The 13674-nt window shown below is 42.0% G+C and overlaps 1 protein-coding gene across 11 annotated transcripts in view; it reads right to left on the reverse strand.

Moving 5' to 3' along the window:
* xpnpep2 (X-prolyl aminopeptidase (aminopeptidase P) 2, membrane-bound) overlaps positions 1-13674 on the reverse strand; it is a 93007-nt gene that overhangs the window by 70354 nt on the left and 8979 nt on the right. For 5 of the 11 annotated variants that reach the window (XM_077531271.1, XM_077531270.1, XM_077531264.1 and 2 more), the window contains exons 1-4: positions 6725-6856; positions 4714-4851; positions 1961-2011; positions 1525-1566 (exon numbers count right to left, since the gene is read on the reverse strand). The gene's annotated coding sequence lies outside the window, so the exon portion shown is untranslated. Of the gene's footprint in view, positions 1-1524; positions 1567-1960; positions 2012-4713; positions 4852-6724; positions 6857-8973; positions 9105-13674 lie in introns of those variants that run through there. The other 6 variants (XM_077531268.1, XM_077531267.1, XM_077531265.1 and 3 more) reach the window with 3 other exon arrangements.

The raw sequence follows: 13674 nt of genomic DNA on the forward strand, positions 1-13674 counted from the left end.
TTTTGTTCATATCCTCTCAGACAGAGATGTAGATTTCATTAGCGCTCCTCGGGTGTGAGATTGTCTATGATGAGGGAAGATAGCTGGGGGGGAGAGAAGTTGTGATGTTGGAAGTGGACTGGGTCACGAGGAGGGGTCCATATTGCTATCCACCGCCCCGCGCCCCATCTGGGACGTTATTGTAAACGGAGCCGAACGTCTGTATCCGCACTGCTCTTCATGAATGTATCCTCACCATCTGCACCAGCCGCGCCGCCCTTCAAGAGGCCTGAGCAAAGCAACGTCGGCCCCATTTAATGCAAGATTCAAAAGACAAACATCCCGCAGATCCAAAGTGTCCGCTTTGAAGTCATCTCAACAAATAAGCGTGGCTTTGCTCCAAGGCCTCTCTGCATGGGTTCGCCAGGCTGCACTTTTGCAATTACATTATGCTGCTGGAAAAAATACACCCTGAAAACAAGTCTCTTGGTTTGAAATGGTTTTCCATTGTGTTGTGACAATTTTATCTTTCTTTTTTTTTGTCTAGCTGGTTGTCCAAAGCTTTCCTTTTTGACTACAGTCTGAAACGTTGTATCTTTTGTGGATGTAACAAAATAGAAAAGTAGTCTGCAGCACAAAATGTCGTGGACATGTGAAAGCTTTCAGACATCCTCTTTTTTTTTTTTAATTTTTTTTTTTTTTTTTTTTTTATTTGTAGATCGTCGCCCAGAGCACATCAGGTTAATGGGCCTTGTGGTGTGGAAGGACAAGTATGTTCAGGCTCCGCCTGAAACGGTAAACCAATACATTATGCTCGAGGAGCTAAAGCATTTGCCCTAATGGTCTTTTCCAGCAAGACTTACTCAAGAGAAACCATTCGCCTCTCAATGTTTCCTCCAGTTCTTCTTCTCTGTGACCATCACAAGGCCTGAGTAATGTTCCTATGCACTTGTTAGCATGTTTTTCTTCTAGAAAACGTTTGTTCTGACACCTTGGCCCCATGTTTTTGTTTTGTTTTTTTCCCATATGCATTTGACCGGGAGTGATAATTCACAGTAGGCGTGTGTTACACGCACACCTTTCACAAGACAAGATTTGCTTTAATCTCACTATCGTTTTTGTACTTTGATTTACAAGACGATGCGAAATTAAACACAGAAGGTCGCTAAATGAGACATTCCATCATTTTTCCCCAAATGCATCATGTCAACCTTCAAGGGGGGGCACCATTCATTCATGTGCATTCCCATCGTCTGGGCCACCCAAAGGATAACTAGGTTGTTTTTTTTGTCTTTTCTCCCGTGGGAAACGACTATCATCTGACATTATCTCGGAGCTTGGCAAACGAGACTGCCTACACCTAGAATAGCACACAGGCCCCCCTCCTGCCCTGATTGTGACACATTCTCCATCCATGTGAAAAGCGTCATGCCCACCACGTGGAGAGACTTGCGGGCTGGCATAACAGTGTTACTAGTTCTCGAGCAGAAAGACAATGTATTACTCCTGTATTCTGTTTTAAGGTGTGTGCTCAATATTACTCACCAGGCCAAATGTACAGTCCCCTGTCTCTGTTTTGATGTTGAACTGGGCAAAAATAAATGACATAAAATAAAACAAGTGTATCAGAAATGGTTGAAATACTGTGTACATATTTGAACTTTTGGTTTCTAATTTATAAAAGATAAGCTTTAGCTCTTGGAGTACTTTTTTTTTTCCTTTCATGCGTAGCTTTGTGTTTTTATTTTCTATTTCTGTAAAGTGTGTAAATATATCTTTATGATAATAAGTAATATTAAAAACCTTATTTTAAGAAAAAACAGTGTTGAGTCGTTTTTGGTCTGGGAAAACATGCCAACAAAATGACATGGTACCTTACATACAGGTGCTGAGTATTTACTAAATACACCAAAATCACAATCTGTCGGTAGATTGCTAGCATACTAATAAGATAGAAAACAGAAAAAAGAATTATAGTTACCTGATGATGATGATGATGATGATGATGATGATGATGAGTGCTGATGCCAATCTAAAAAGGCAAACAGAAAAGTTGTAAGGTCAGATATTATGGTCAAAATAGCAACAGACTCCCCCCTTGAGCTTAGCTTTGTTTAGCATAGCTTGTCCTTTCTCTGATAATTAGCCTAAGAGGCAAACAGAGCAGGAAGATGTCTGAGCTACTTGGTTGCAAAGTTCCACTCCACTCCTGTAGGTGGCGGTAATATGCATTGCAAAAGTGACTGACAAATGCCCACTGATCTGAATAGATTACTGGATAGCCAACAGGAAGTCGCAACCCCGCCATATTGCTCCTCCCCCCAAAAAAAAAGTTTCTCGGCATATGATCCTATACATTTATAGAATCAAAATTGGTGAATATTTGAGACAGTAGTTAGTAGAAACAACATGATTTATGGTGTTTTAAATTTGTTAAACATAAACAACAGGGCTGCAGACATTTTACAACTTGCCTTAAATACATGCTTAACAAATTATATATTTAATAATGTTTACAGGATGAAACTTGTATATTTTTTAATTAAAGAATTCTAACTGTAATTCAACAAGACGGCTTGCACGGGCATGTATGGGCTATCTGCTATCCAGTCATATATTCAGATCAGGGCAAATGCCATTGAACTGAAGCAGTGGAAAGCTCGTCTGCAAACTTTATACATGCGGTAAAATACAGACTGCAAATATAAACATTTAAAATATTAACAGTTGCATTGATCAAAATTTCGAACTGTAAATAAAATACCACAAACTATTATCCCAAAACATTTCAATAATGCTAATACATTTTTTTTTTTTTTTTTTTTTTTTTATAGTCACCAATTGCACAATGTTTAGGCTAATAAAATTTCAAACTCATCTTATACCCTTAAATAAACATGTTTTACAGTTGATTTGATTAAAATAAATAAATAAAAAAAAAAAAAAAGAACCGTGTGCATGCATATGCGGTGAAGGTGCGTATAAGTTTAGCTAACAACGCAAGCTAAACTTAGCTGCTCCCTGACATGCACTCAGTCCAAATGTGCCACTTCAACATCTTTGACACCAATAACTAAGAAGATTTGTGAATTGCAAATAGGAATACATCATATTTCGTTTTCTTCTTTCTCACACTCCTTTACAAAAGTTTATTACAAGAATAATTGACGAAGGAGTTGAGTGTCCTCATGTTGTTAAACGATAGATAAAACTTAAGTAAGCACTATAACATTTAAATTGAGTCAAATTGCACTTGGCAGAGGTTTACGTGAAAAGTTCAAAACGTGGCCCGGCATCGCCAGCTAAGAGCCTGCGCATTAAAATTCACTCCCTCCCTTTTGCAAATGGAAATCAAGTGCCAGTCTGCTCGGAAGCGCATCCCGTGAAGACAGGGAGCTGGAACGGCACCTATAGTGCATACTAAGCATGTTACGCCGTGCTTTCCATTGAATGACAGCTGCTGAGGGTGCACTCAGGCCACTGAGACGTCCACAACATGACATGCAGTAGCTCATGTACAGACATTGGTTACTGCAAAAGAATGCAGAGGAAGTAATTACTTGTACATTGGGCAATTGTGTAGGACGGTAGTGCCTTGAGATACAAATTTGATCCTTGACCTCGCGCATAAACAAAACACTCGTATCTCAAATCATCTTTCTGCACGGAAACAAATTCCATTGATCTGTTCCTGGAGGGCTGGAGGGCATGTGACTGCAGCACGCAAGTGGTAATACCGGTTCATACATTGCACATCTCTTTTAATATCCAACTCAGACACCTGACACCAGGGGCGGGCAGAACGGCCATCAGGAAATTTGTGAGTAATTTCCCGAACAGCCGGTCCATTTTCCGTCCGGTTGTTCCCCCAATCAGCGTTGAGAAATATTAAATGGTGTTCGCACTCCTTTCCCTTCGGTGAATAGTAATCTCGGGATATAAAATACTTCCATCCATCCATTTTCTGAACCGCTTGCTCCTCACAAGGGTCACGGGGTCGGGGGTGCTGGAGCCTATCTCAGCTGGCTATGGGCAGTAGGCGGGGTACACCCTGAACTGGTCGCGAGCCAATCGCAGGACGCACAGAGACGAACAACCACTCGCACTCACAAGCACATCTAAGGACAATTTGGAGCTCCCAATCAACCTGCCATGCATGTCTTTGGAATGTGGGAGGACGCCGGAGTACCCGGAGAAGACCCACGCGGGCACGGGAAGAACATGCAAACTCCACCCAGGAAGGGTGGAGCCTGGTCTCGAACCCGAGTCCTCAGTACTGGGAGGCGGACGTGCTAACCAGTCAACCACTGTGCTGCCCATAACATACATACATACTGTAAATAAAAATCTGAATCTGAGAGTTCCTACTGGCCCTCTTGAACCATCATGTTGTTGATCTAAAAGAGTCCTGATGGGAATATGTTGTAACTATGCAGGCTTTGCATTGGAGCCACAATTCCTCTCCATAACGCCCACAGGGACCACTCGGGGAAGTGTCTGGTTAACACACACACACGCAGAGCTGACATGTCATGACAGACAAGAGGTGGTCGGACCCCCTTGGTCCCCGGCAGCCCCCAGAAGACGCCCAAGGTTAGATCATCCAGCCTGGGTCAGCTGTATAATTGTGGCCAGGGTCAGCGGGAGGATATGGAGCGTGACAATGAAGCTATTGGGTTACAGTTTGTGGTCAGGGGACGGGTTGGGGGGGCATTGCTGCGAGGCCAGACCTACCTTGAAAGAGTTCAAGGTCCATCTGGCATTGTGACTTGGGTCCTGTTCACTGTCACTGCTGGAATGTGTGTTGCTGCTTGTCAGCCACGAGATTTCTGCTGAGAGGAGGGAAGGCTTGGCCGGTCCATGTTTGGTTGGCTGCAAGACAAAAATAAAACACCGAATCCTCTACACTGTAGATAATAAGACAACGATGAGACACGGTTGTGTTGTAATGATTGACATGTTGTTCAATAGGCATTTTCCAGTCTTATTTGCGATATTTCTGCTTGTGTGTTAAGTTTTCTAATATCTTGTTCATGCTGTCCACTTCTCCATAAAACCGAGTGACGACCCTCAGTCAGTACACTTATTTGCTGAATTATGTATTTCGTACTGCGATTGGCTGGCGATCAGTTCAGGGTGTACCCCGCCCTACTGCCCATAGCCAGCTGGGATAGGCTCCAGCACCCCCCACGGGACCCTTGTGAGGAGCAAGCGGTTCATAAAATGGATAGATGGATGGATGTATTTAGTAATGATATTTCTATAACTATTACTATGTGTTTCCTACAATGAAAAAATAAATGTAAACATATCTTGGTCTTATTAACATTTCTGGGCTGGCTGATTTGTTGACTGGTGGGGCAACAACAATTGAGCCTGATTTCTAGCAATAAGTGGCCACTTGGGAAAAAATGATTTGGGTAATTCTGATCGTCAATTTTTCTATGTTGCCCACTTAAGCAATCAGTGGTTCGCTATTTTCAATATAAAAACTGCTTCTATACAATCTACGTGTGTAGTACTGAAACAGATGCAAGAAGAAACATCTGGATGACTCTTGGCAGTGACTCCCGGAATCGACTCCTGCCACATCATAAAAACTTTTAGTGTTGTTGGCTCACCCGCGGTACCACCAAAGAACCCCCAAAAAAGCCCTCAACGACGGACATTACGCACCTGCACGGTGAAAGTTCACAAGGCCAGTGAAGATCAAACCCACGTGCAACATAATGACCGGCAGGTGTTCTGCGCACTTTTCTTGTTGTTTCTATTCATGTCATTTTGACGCTTTAGTGGAAGAAAACAAATTGTCACAAGATATCAGGTGACATCTAAATTTAGCCACCGCACAGGCGTTCCGCTCCTTGTGAATAGAAAAGCATTGGCATCGGATGATTACGAGTAATCGTCAAAATGCTTTTAAATAACACAGGGTTGCACAAAACTATTAAAAAGGTAGCAGAATGTGTTTAAGGGTGGAAACTATTTGTGTTTACTGCAGTATGAACAACTTGGGAGGTCACTTTGAGTAAATAACACTTCTTAAATTGTGCTGTTAGCATGCAGTGGGGCTTGACAATACAAATGAAATTGGTTCCATGCACTTGTATTTCAAATCAACTTACTTTCGGAAGGACTTAACTTAAAGCTAACTCAATCAGCCTCATAACTTTGCCCTCATGACGACGTTACACCCTGTTGACAGATAAAGCTGTAAACGTCCTTGGAGCCCCAAGTCAAGTGTCCTCTTATTGGGAACTTCCTTTGCGCTTCAAGGCAGAAACATTCGCGACCGACTACGGTTACACGAGTCTCCGAGGAGAAGTATGGATGAGGAAACGCGAGACGCTTCGCTTCCAAATTTGAAGGAAACAAGCAAAGCCCCCGTGGATTTCAATTGAGAGACGCAAGAACTTTTGAGCCCTCCGTCCAGCTCCGAGTGATAAAGTTCACTTCCGTTTGTTTATATCTCACCACAAGCCTGAACGATAGTAACACCAACATATGTGTACCATAACACACTGAATTCAGGAGTACTTCCTGGAAATGAAATGAAACCACCTTACAAATTTGAACTGAACCACACACACACTGCTTAGCAACACTGAAAAATTTGTACCTGATCTCAAAAAGCTGAAAAATGTACCTGCTAGAAACCGGTGTAAAAAGACTACTTGAGCAAACTGATCTCAACACAAAAAAAAAATGTGTACCATAACTCAATGGAACCATGCAAAATACATACCTTACCAAAACCAAACTGCTTGGAAACTGTGAAAAATGCATATCTGAGACCTAACTGTCATTTATTCTAACAGTATGAACATGTTGCCAGCAACTGATGCCCACAAACATTCAGTCAGCGCTCATGTCAAGCCCCCGCCCGTACAAAAACGCCTTTATTACTTCACAAAAGCACATTTCACAAACAGGTCTTGGAGTCATGAGTGATGCAATAAAGAAAAACATGTATTAGGTGGATATTATTCTGTACGGAAATGGTTCCTTCTGCAACGAAGCATTCCAGCGATGGATTTTATTTTTTAACAAAACAAAAGTAGTGAAGTTTGTGGTAAAGTTTGAGGTGAAGTTTGAAAAGTTTGTAACCACACTTTTGGTTTTACGTCTATGATGTGATGGAAGAATTTTACAGCACTTCCTAGATATTTTCAGCACTCAAGACTGATTTGTACTCAAAATGTTTGTAACTCTTCTGTTGGTTTATCCATACATCCATTACCCGAAAGATTTCGCTTCACGAGGGGTTGCTGGCCTTTGTGTAGTTAGGCGGGTTACACACTGTTTCCTCACAGTGTGGGAGGAAACCAGAGTACTCAGAAAAAACCGACGCAGGCACTGGAAGAACATGCAAAGTCCACCCAGGAAGTCCAGAGCCTGGATTCAAACTCAACAATATCAGTTTGTGGAAAAAATATGATATTAGCCATATTTGGACTGAAGGGGTTTCTGTTTGACAGTGACAATACATATTTGTATTATTTGTTTTTTTATTTAGCTTTGTTTTAACTCTGCTATCTGAAGCCAGGTCTGCGTTGCAAACGACAATCTGTTTTCAATTGTTGTAAATAAAAGTGAAATGTATCCTAATCAAACTGAACTTGGTGGAAACGAGGCTTTTGCGGCCCATCTCCAACCCAAACCACATGTTTATCCAAGGCGGGCTTGGCATCGTTTTTCCTCATGATGCGCATAGCTTTGCCTTAGCGTTCGCAAACCCCAAAGAAACAGTTTGCCTGTGATGGAAAGGGTCGATTGGGGGGGGGGGCTGCGTATTTGCAGTGTTATTATCTTGTTAAGACCAGTTAAGAGTCCGCGTCTCGAAGGGCTGGGCACAGCCTGTCAGGAAGGCGTCACTTTGCCGTTGAACCACGAAGGCATTAACAGTCTCAGACAGACAGACAGACAAGGACTTGAAGGTTTTTCCCTCAAATCTCTGAGAGGACATGTTGGTGTTTTTGTCAGAGCCTGTGACTCAAATCGTAAACCACACGGGTCTCCAACAAGCGACCAAATGGTCCTCAATTATGCGGTTTGTTTCAGAAAAAATACAAAAATAAATACAGAAAAAAAAGATGACTTTCAAAATAGAGATCTGTTAAATAAATATTGCACAAGCAAATGTGATCCGTCACATAAAATAAAACTTTGGTAAAAGCAGTTCTCACAGTGTCAGTAAATTATGTGAACTTAAAAGATGAAATTGATTTTAATGCCTTTTTTCACAGCCACAGACAGACGGACATTAACGGCAATTTCATGAAGTGCATGGATTGAATGGATTCAACAAAAAAAGTGGTTATTATTGCAATTTTTACTTGAGCGTAGTTGTTAGCGGTGAGCACATCAGCTTCACCATTCCGGGGTTGTTGGTTCAAATCCGTGCGTTTGCATTTTGTAGCAGTTGCATTTTCTCAGCTTAGTCCAGCTTACTTCCAGATTGCAAAAACACGACGTTACATTCAGTGCTGGCTCGTCAACAGAGGGCGCAGCTCCATATGAGTCACATTGAAAAGAACTCAAATTAAATAATGAAAATGGAAATTTTGAATAAAAATGCCTCTAACTGCAGTATATGCGTTTTTAGTCGACCATTTATTGCCAGGTAAAATTGGTTCATTTATCTCTCGCACCTCAAACGCGGACACTCTTCCGGTTTCAAAATTCTTCTGCATGGATAAGAGCAGGTATGAAGAATTTACTTCTCAACCAAATAACGGACATACAACTCCTAATTTCTACGGAAAATAGACAAAGTTTTTCACACTGTTGTCGACATACTCGAACATAACACGGTGCTCAAAGCTTAACATCGGAAGAATAAATCTCATTTTTTTTCTTCCTCACTGAAGTATTCAGCCCACGTGTGCGCATGGAAGTCGCACTTGGAAGTAAGAAAGCGAAGCAGCAGACTGATTGCTCGCGGAGCCAAAAGACAAACATGGAAATGGACGACAACGGATGACCGTGGCTGACCTTTAATTACGCACCGGGCCGGTGATTGGCTGCCTCTCGGAGACCGAATTGCACGGGATCACCAAATGGCTGTCAGATGCCCACTGGCAGCCCGCTCCAAATCAAAGTGGTTCTCCAATCAGCGGCACAAGCTTGGAAGAAAAAAAAAAGAAAAGCAAGTGAAGGATGACTTGGAAAAAAAAGAAAAAAAAAAAACATACAAGAGGGGCTTCAAGTTGGTGAAGCAGTCCTGGAATAGATTGAGGACTTTTGTATTATTGTGAAGTAGGCAGTAAATATGATTTATATTTTAAAATGCTATTTTTAAAAATGTTAATCCTTTAACAGTAAATGTTACGAAAACAGGAGGGGAAAAAAAAAGCCATCCATCCATTTTCCAAACCGCTTATTTACTATATAATAAAAAATGTTTACAAAAAAAAAAAATGGATTTACTCAATTTGAACATGTACTAACACATTTTAACGAAAGCAGCATCATTAGTGCAGCATTGAATCGGTTGGCATCTTTCCAATCGGCAGAATTTGGTACCTTGCTCAAGGGCACGTCAGCCTTAAATGTCAATGACGACTGAGGGAATCAAACATGCTTGAATATTTAACCACTGCCAAAAAACATTTTGCCGTGTCTAAATCAAACATTCATGCGGAGAAAGTTAACTGGAAAGCATTTGGGCCGCGAACGAATAACGTGCCAGCCCAGATTAGGCCGACTCCATTTAAACATAATTTCCTTGAAATCGCTGGCCAAACTCCAGCGTTTAATAAGCATCTGAGGACGCTCTGCAAACGTGTTGCCATTAGCCACCAGGCACTTTGGGAAGTCTTTAATGCGGGTCAAGCCTGCAGACCTGCAGCTGCTCGCAATAAAAAGCCCGAATCAGCAGCAGCTCTGCCGGTGCTGCCTTCTTTTTCCTTATCTGGTCGCACAGCTGAGAAGCCCGCGTGCGCCCACCGCCAAGCTCGCAACGGCGCAATCACTCAGCCGAGCATCCGAGTGGTCACGAGTGGCTACGTGCATTTGAGCCTGTTGGAAAAGTGATTGGAAATACAATCGATATCCAGAGCAGTATAAAAGCCATCATTAGATTTGTCACTTTAACGATGCTACAGCGTAAGCATAGAATAAAGAATTACAGTGGTGCCTTGAGATACGAGCGAGCTGACTTCGTTTTTCACTTTTCACGATATGAGCTGTTTAGAGAACTCTGTCCAATTTACTTCACAATAACCAGCTTGGAAAATAGTAAAAATTAACTTAAAAAAAAAAAAGAGGCATCAAGTTGTTTAATTCGGTCACCAGATCGACTCGTGATTCAATCTTGTTGAGAATGTATTGTAAATTTCATTTTCAGCAAAATTGTAGCATCCCTGTTCTTAATTTTGAAAATCTGGTAAAACAACACATCTAGACAGATTATATAACAATATTCACAGGCATATATTCTTTATCCGATGCAAAAAAAGAAAAATATCACTGTGGCTTACTGTAATGTACAAAAGTGATTTAATGATGTATATTCTTTTTGTTCAATTATGTTATTATTACCGCATACAATATTTTTCAGGGGTACAACACAGAACAATGTTATAGAATAGCATTTCCCTTACTACTAAAAAAAACTTTTTTTTTCTTTTTTTTTTGCTTTGGCTTGCATGCATTTCAATTCATTTCAATTGTGCAAGATGATTTGAGATAGGAGTGTTTGGGATGAATTAACCTCAACGCACCATTAACACGATGAATCAATCTCGACTTATTTACTCAAATCAGCAAATTTTACAAACATTATTTCGCAATTCAATGGCTCTGTCTGTGTTTTGCTTTTCAACAACCGTTAATAAGTCTGTTGTATACAATGAGTGGCGTAAAATCTATCAGATTTTATTTTAGCTTTAAAATGTTGATGTCAAATGAAATCAGAGGTTGAATGCACGAGACGATTATGGACAAATGCCGCCATGGAGGAGGCGCAGTTATGTTCTTCAGATGTTTGATTTAAACCCTAGTGAACATCTATGGAAGGAGCTGAAACATTCAGTCAGTGAGCATTGTAGGTTTTCAGAAGCAATTCAGTCCATAAACGGAATTACACCAGAATTCGTTGAAGTTTTGCCGGCGTTCATGTTGGAAATGTACACAAGAGTGCAAACAAGAGCCATATGCAAATATCCGAGAATTGTCCTTGGCTGCACATTCCCGCCGGAGCCCCGCAACACCTTCCCATTTCTCCTTCAGGATGCTAATTGATGAAAAATTCAACATTATGCTCATGGGAGGGAGCGTGTGCTCGCAGGCGATCGTCCCCGCAGTAAATCAAAGTGGCGTCTTATCAGCTAATTAACTGCAGCGACTTGTTTTTCAAACGACGACGACTGGTTTCCTCCTCGGCAACAGTTTGTGCGTGTTTTTGCGCGCGTGGGTGCGCAAGCCACGCAGTAGGTGACATCCCTGGCTAAACGGTGCGTGCGCACACATCGGCAGTATGCAGCAGATGCGCGGGGCCACTTGACCCCCGGGGGGGCCGCAGAGAAGATGCAGGCGAGCAGTCAAGGCAAACGCAATTCTTCTCTTTCACCAGTAGCGTCTTCACTGACCTCGGATCAGCTTTCACACATGTTGTGCTTTCCAGAAGAGTAGATGGGCTTGCATTCTGCCCATTGCGATTCAAGCAATTTTTGCCTCGATTCTGGTCAGTTAGCGCCACTGGTTGCTAGCACGTTTTAGTTCTCCTGATGCCCCCTGTGTGGGGTTTTTATTTACCTTTTTAACAAGATTTAAAAACAGATGAATGTTTGAACACAAATGGTTGAGCAACATGTAGATAAAAGTATAGTAATACTCACAGGCACATATTTATCCTGTATGAAAAAAAACAAAAAACATTACATGTTTCTGTGTCACTTACGGTACATTGTAGTAGAAGTAATATTCTTGTTTATGTTTTGTATTCTAGTTTATGTGTGCATATCCTGGCTCCCAGAGGCCAAGGCGGGCACACCAAAAGGAGCAGTGCAAAGAATTTCTGCAACATAAATCATATTTCTGATTTAGATCAGGGGATGTCTTTCTTCACCATATGCGATTCTCCAGTTTTTCCTTTCCCTTTTGAGAGGTTTAGATCAGGGGATGTTGTTCATACTTGTCAACAAGTAAGCTAGTGGAGGCAAACGTCGCGGCTCTGCTAGCCAGCCAATCAGGAGGCTGAAAAAAAAATGAGGCTAAAGGCTAACGTGCAGTCACGCCGACTGATAAGACTTAACTGGTCAACCGCGTGGGCGTCTGCAAACACCCAAATATTGACGCCACGATGGCATGACATTAAATAGGATCAGCGGTGACCGTCCGTGCAGAGGCGCAAGCGGACTCGTGTTAGATCAACAAAAGTCATAAAACTGCTGCATGGGTTCCACTTTGTAAAAGCAGACGACTTGTTAAATCCCCAAATATGTGCAAGCCTCACACGTGGGGCTTAACAGAGATATACAGAGAAATTCAGTGTCACATTCTTAAGTTGAGATATAAATCGTGAGTGCCTGTTTGTGTGTGTGAGTGGCTGGAGGCCAACTCCATGTGTTCCTGTCATCATGGATGCAAAAGCAGCACGTGACCTTTGCTAGATAGATTGTTTCCTTCCCATACTTCCTTGTCTGTTCCAAACGTGCACTATCGAGCGAGCCAGAGGCTTCCTTAATACGCACACGCTCATGTACGGCATCTATAACGTGTCCCTAAATAGACACTTGCATCTTGTGTAATTGCCTTAATCCTTTTTAGTATTTTATACGCAGACATGAAAGAAAAACAAACAGGGGTATATTCACTAAGAATGCACTGCGTCCGCTAATAGCGCGAAATATTGCACCACAACTGCACCCGCAGTCTGCGCCCAGTTAGCCACCTATTCACTAAGGATATTGCTCCAATCATATACCGGAGGCAAACACGCCCACAAAACTGACAGCTTGGGGCAAATTTGCACCTGTTTTACCACACATGGCAATGGATTTGCGCCACCAACATGGTTGTTATAGTAACCGTTGCCAGAAAGATGACAAGGTCTAACCTGCCTCCACACAGATTTATGACCACCATGCTAGACTTGCGCTACTAAGCACAAAAATAGAGCTCAAGTAATTATTAGGAGAACTACTTTTTGCTCTTATTGGAGTCAAACTAAAAGACAACTATAATTCAACACATTGACGATGAACTCAAATCAGCGTGGGGAAAGAAAATGTTGGCCCAACAGTAAGGTTGGCAGAATGGGCTCATTTGCATGAGACCTGACTGACCACCCAATCAAAACAGACTAAAACACTGTGCGTAAAATGTAACACTGGACTGTAATTTGTCATTTGTCATCCTTGTGGAAGTTGTGGTAAAAAAAAGCATGTCTCCTTTTGTGCCTGTCATTACGCACGCGTTCATCATGCATGCGCTGCAACTCCGCAAAGGATTGGACTTGGTATGAATATCAACTATGATGCCACTTGTCACCTGGCAAACAATGCACACACGTGTTCTACATGACAAATGGCAGCCACGTTTGATTGGAGACATGTTTATGCAGTCGCCATGGCAACAAGGTGCAGCGGCAGAGGCATTTCTCTCGCAGCAAATTTGCCACTGTGTCAACTGTCATGTGTGGGAATAAGGACACGTCATGTGACATATAGGCGGGGTTTGTTTATGTATAAT

Source organism: Festucalex cinctus, chromosome 9 (genome assembly GCF_051991245.1).
Source record: "Festucalex cinctus isolate MCC-2025b chromosome 9, RoL_Fcin_1.0, whole genome shotgun sequence".
NCBI classification, from domain to species: domain Eukaryota; kingdom Metazoa; phylum Chordata; class Actinopteri; order Syngnathiformes; family Syngnathidae; genus Festucalex; species Festucalex cinctus.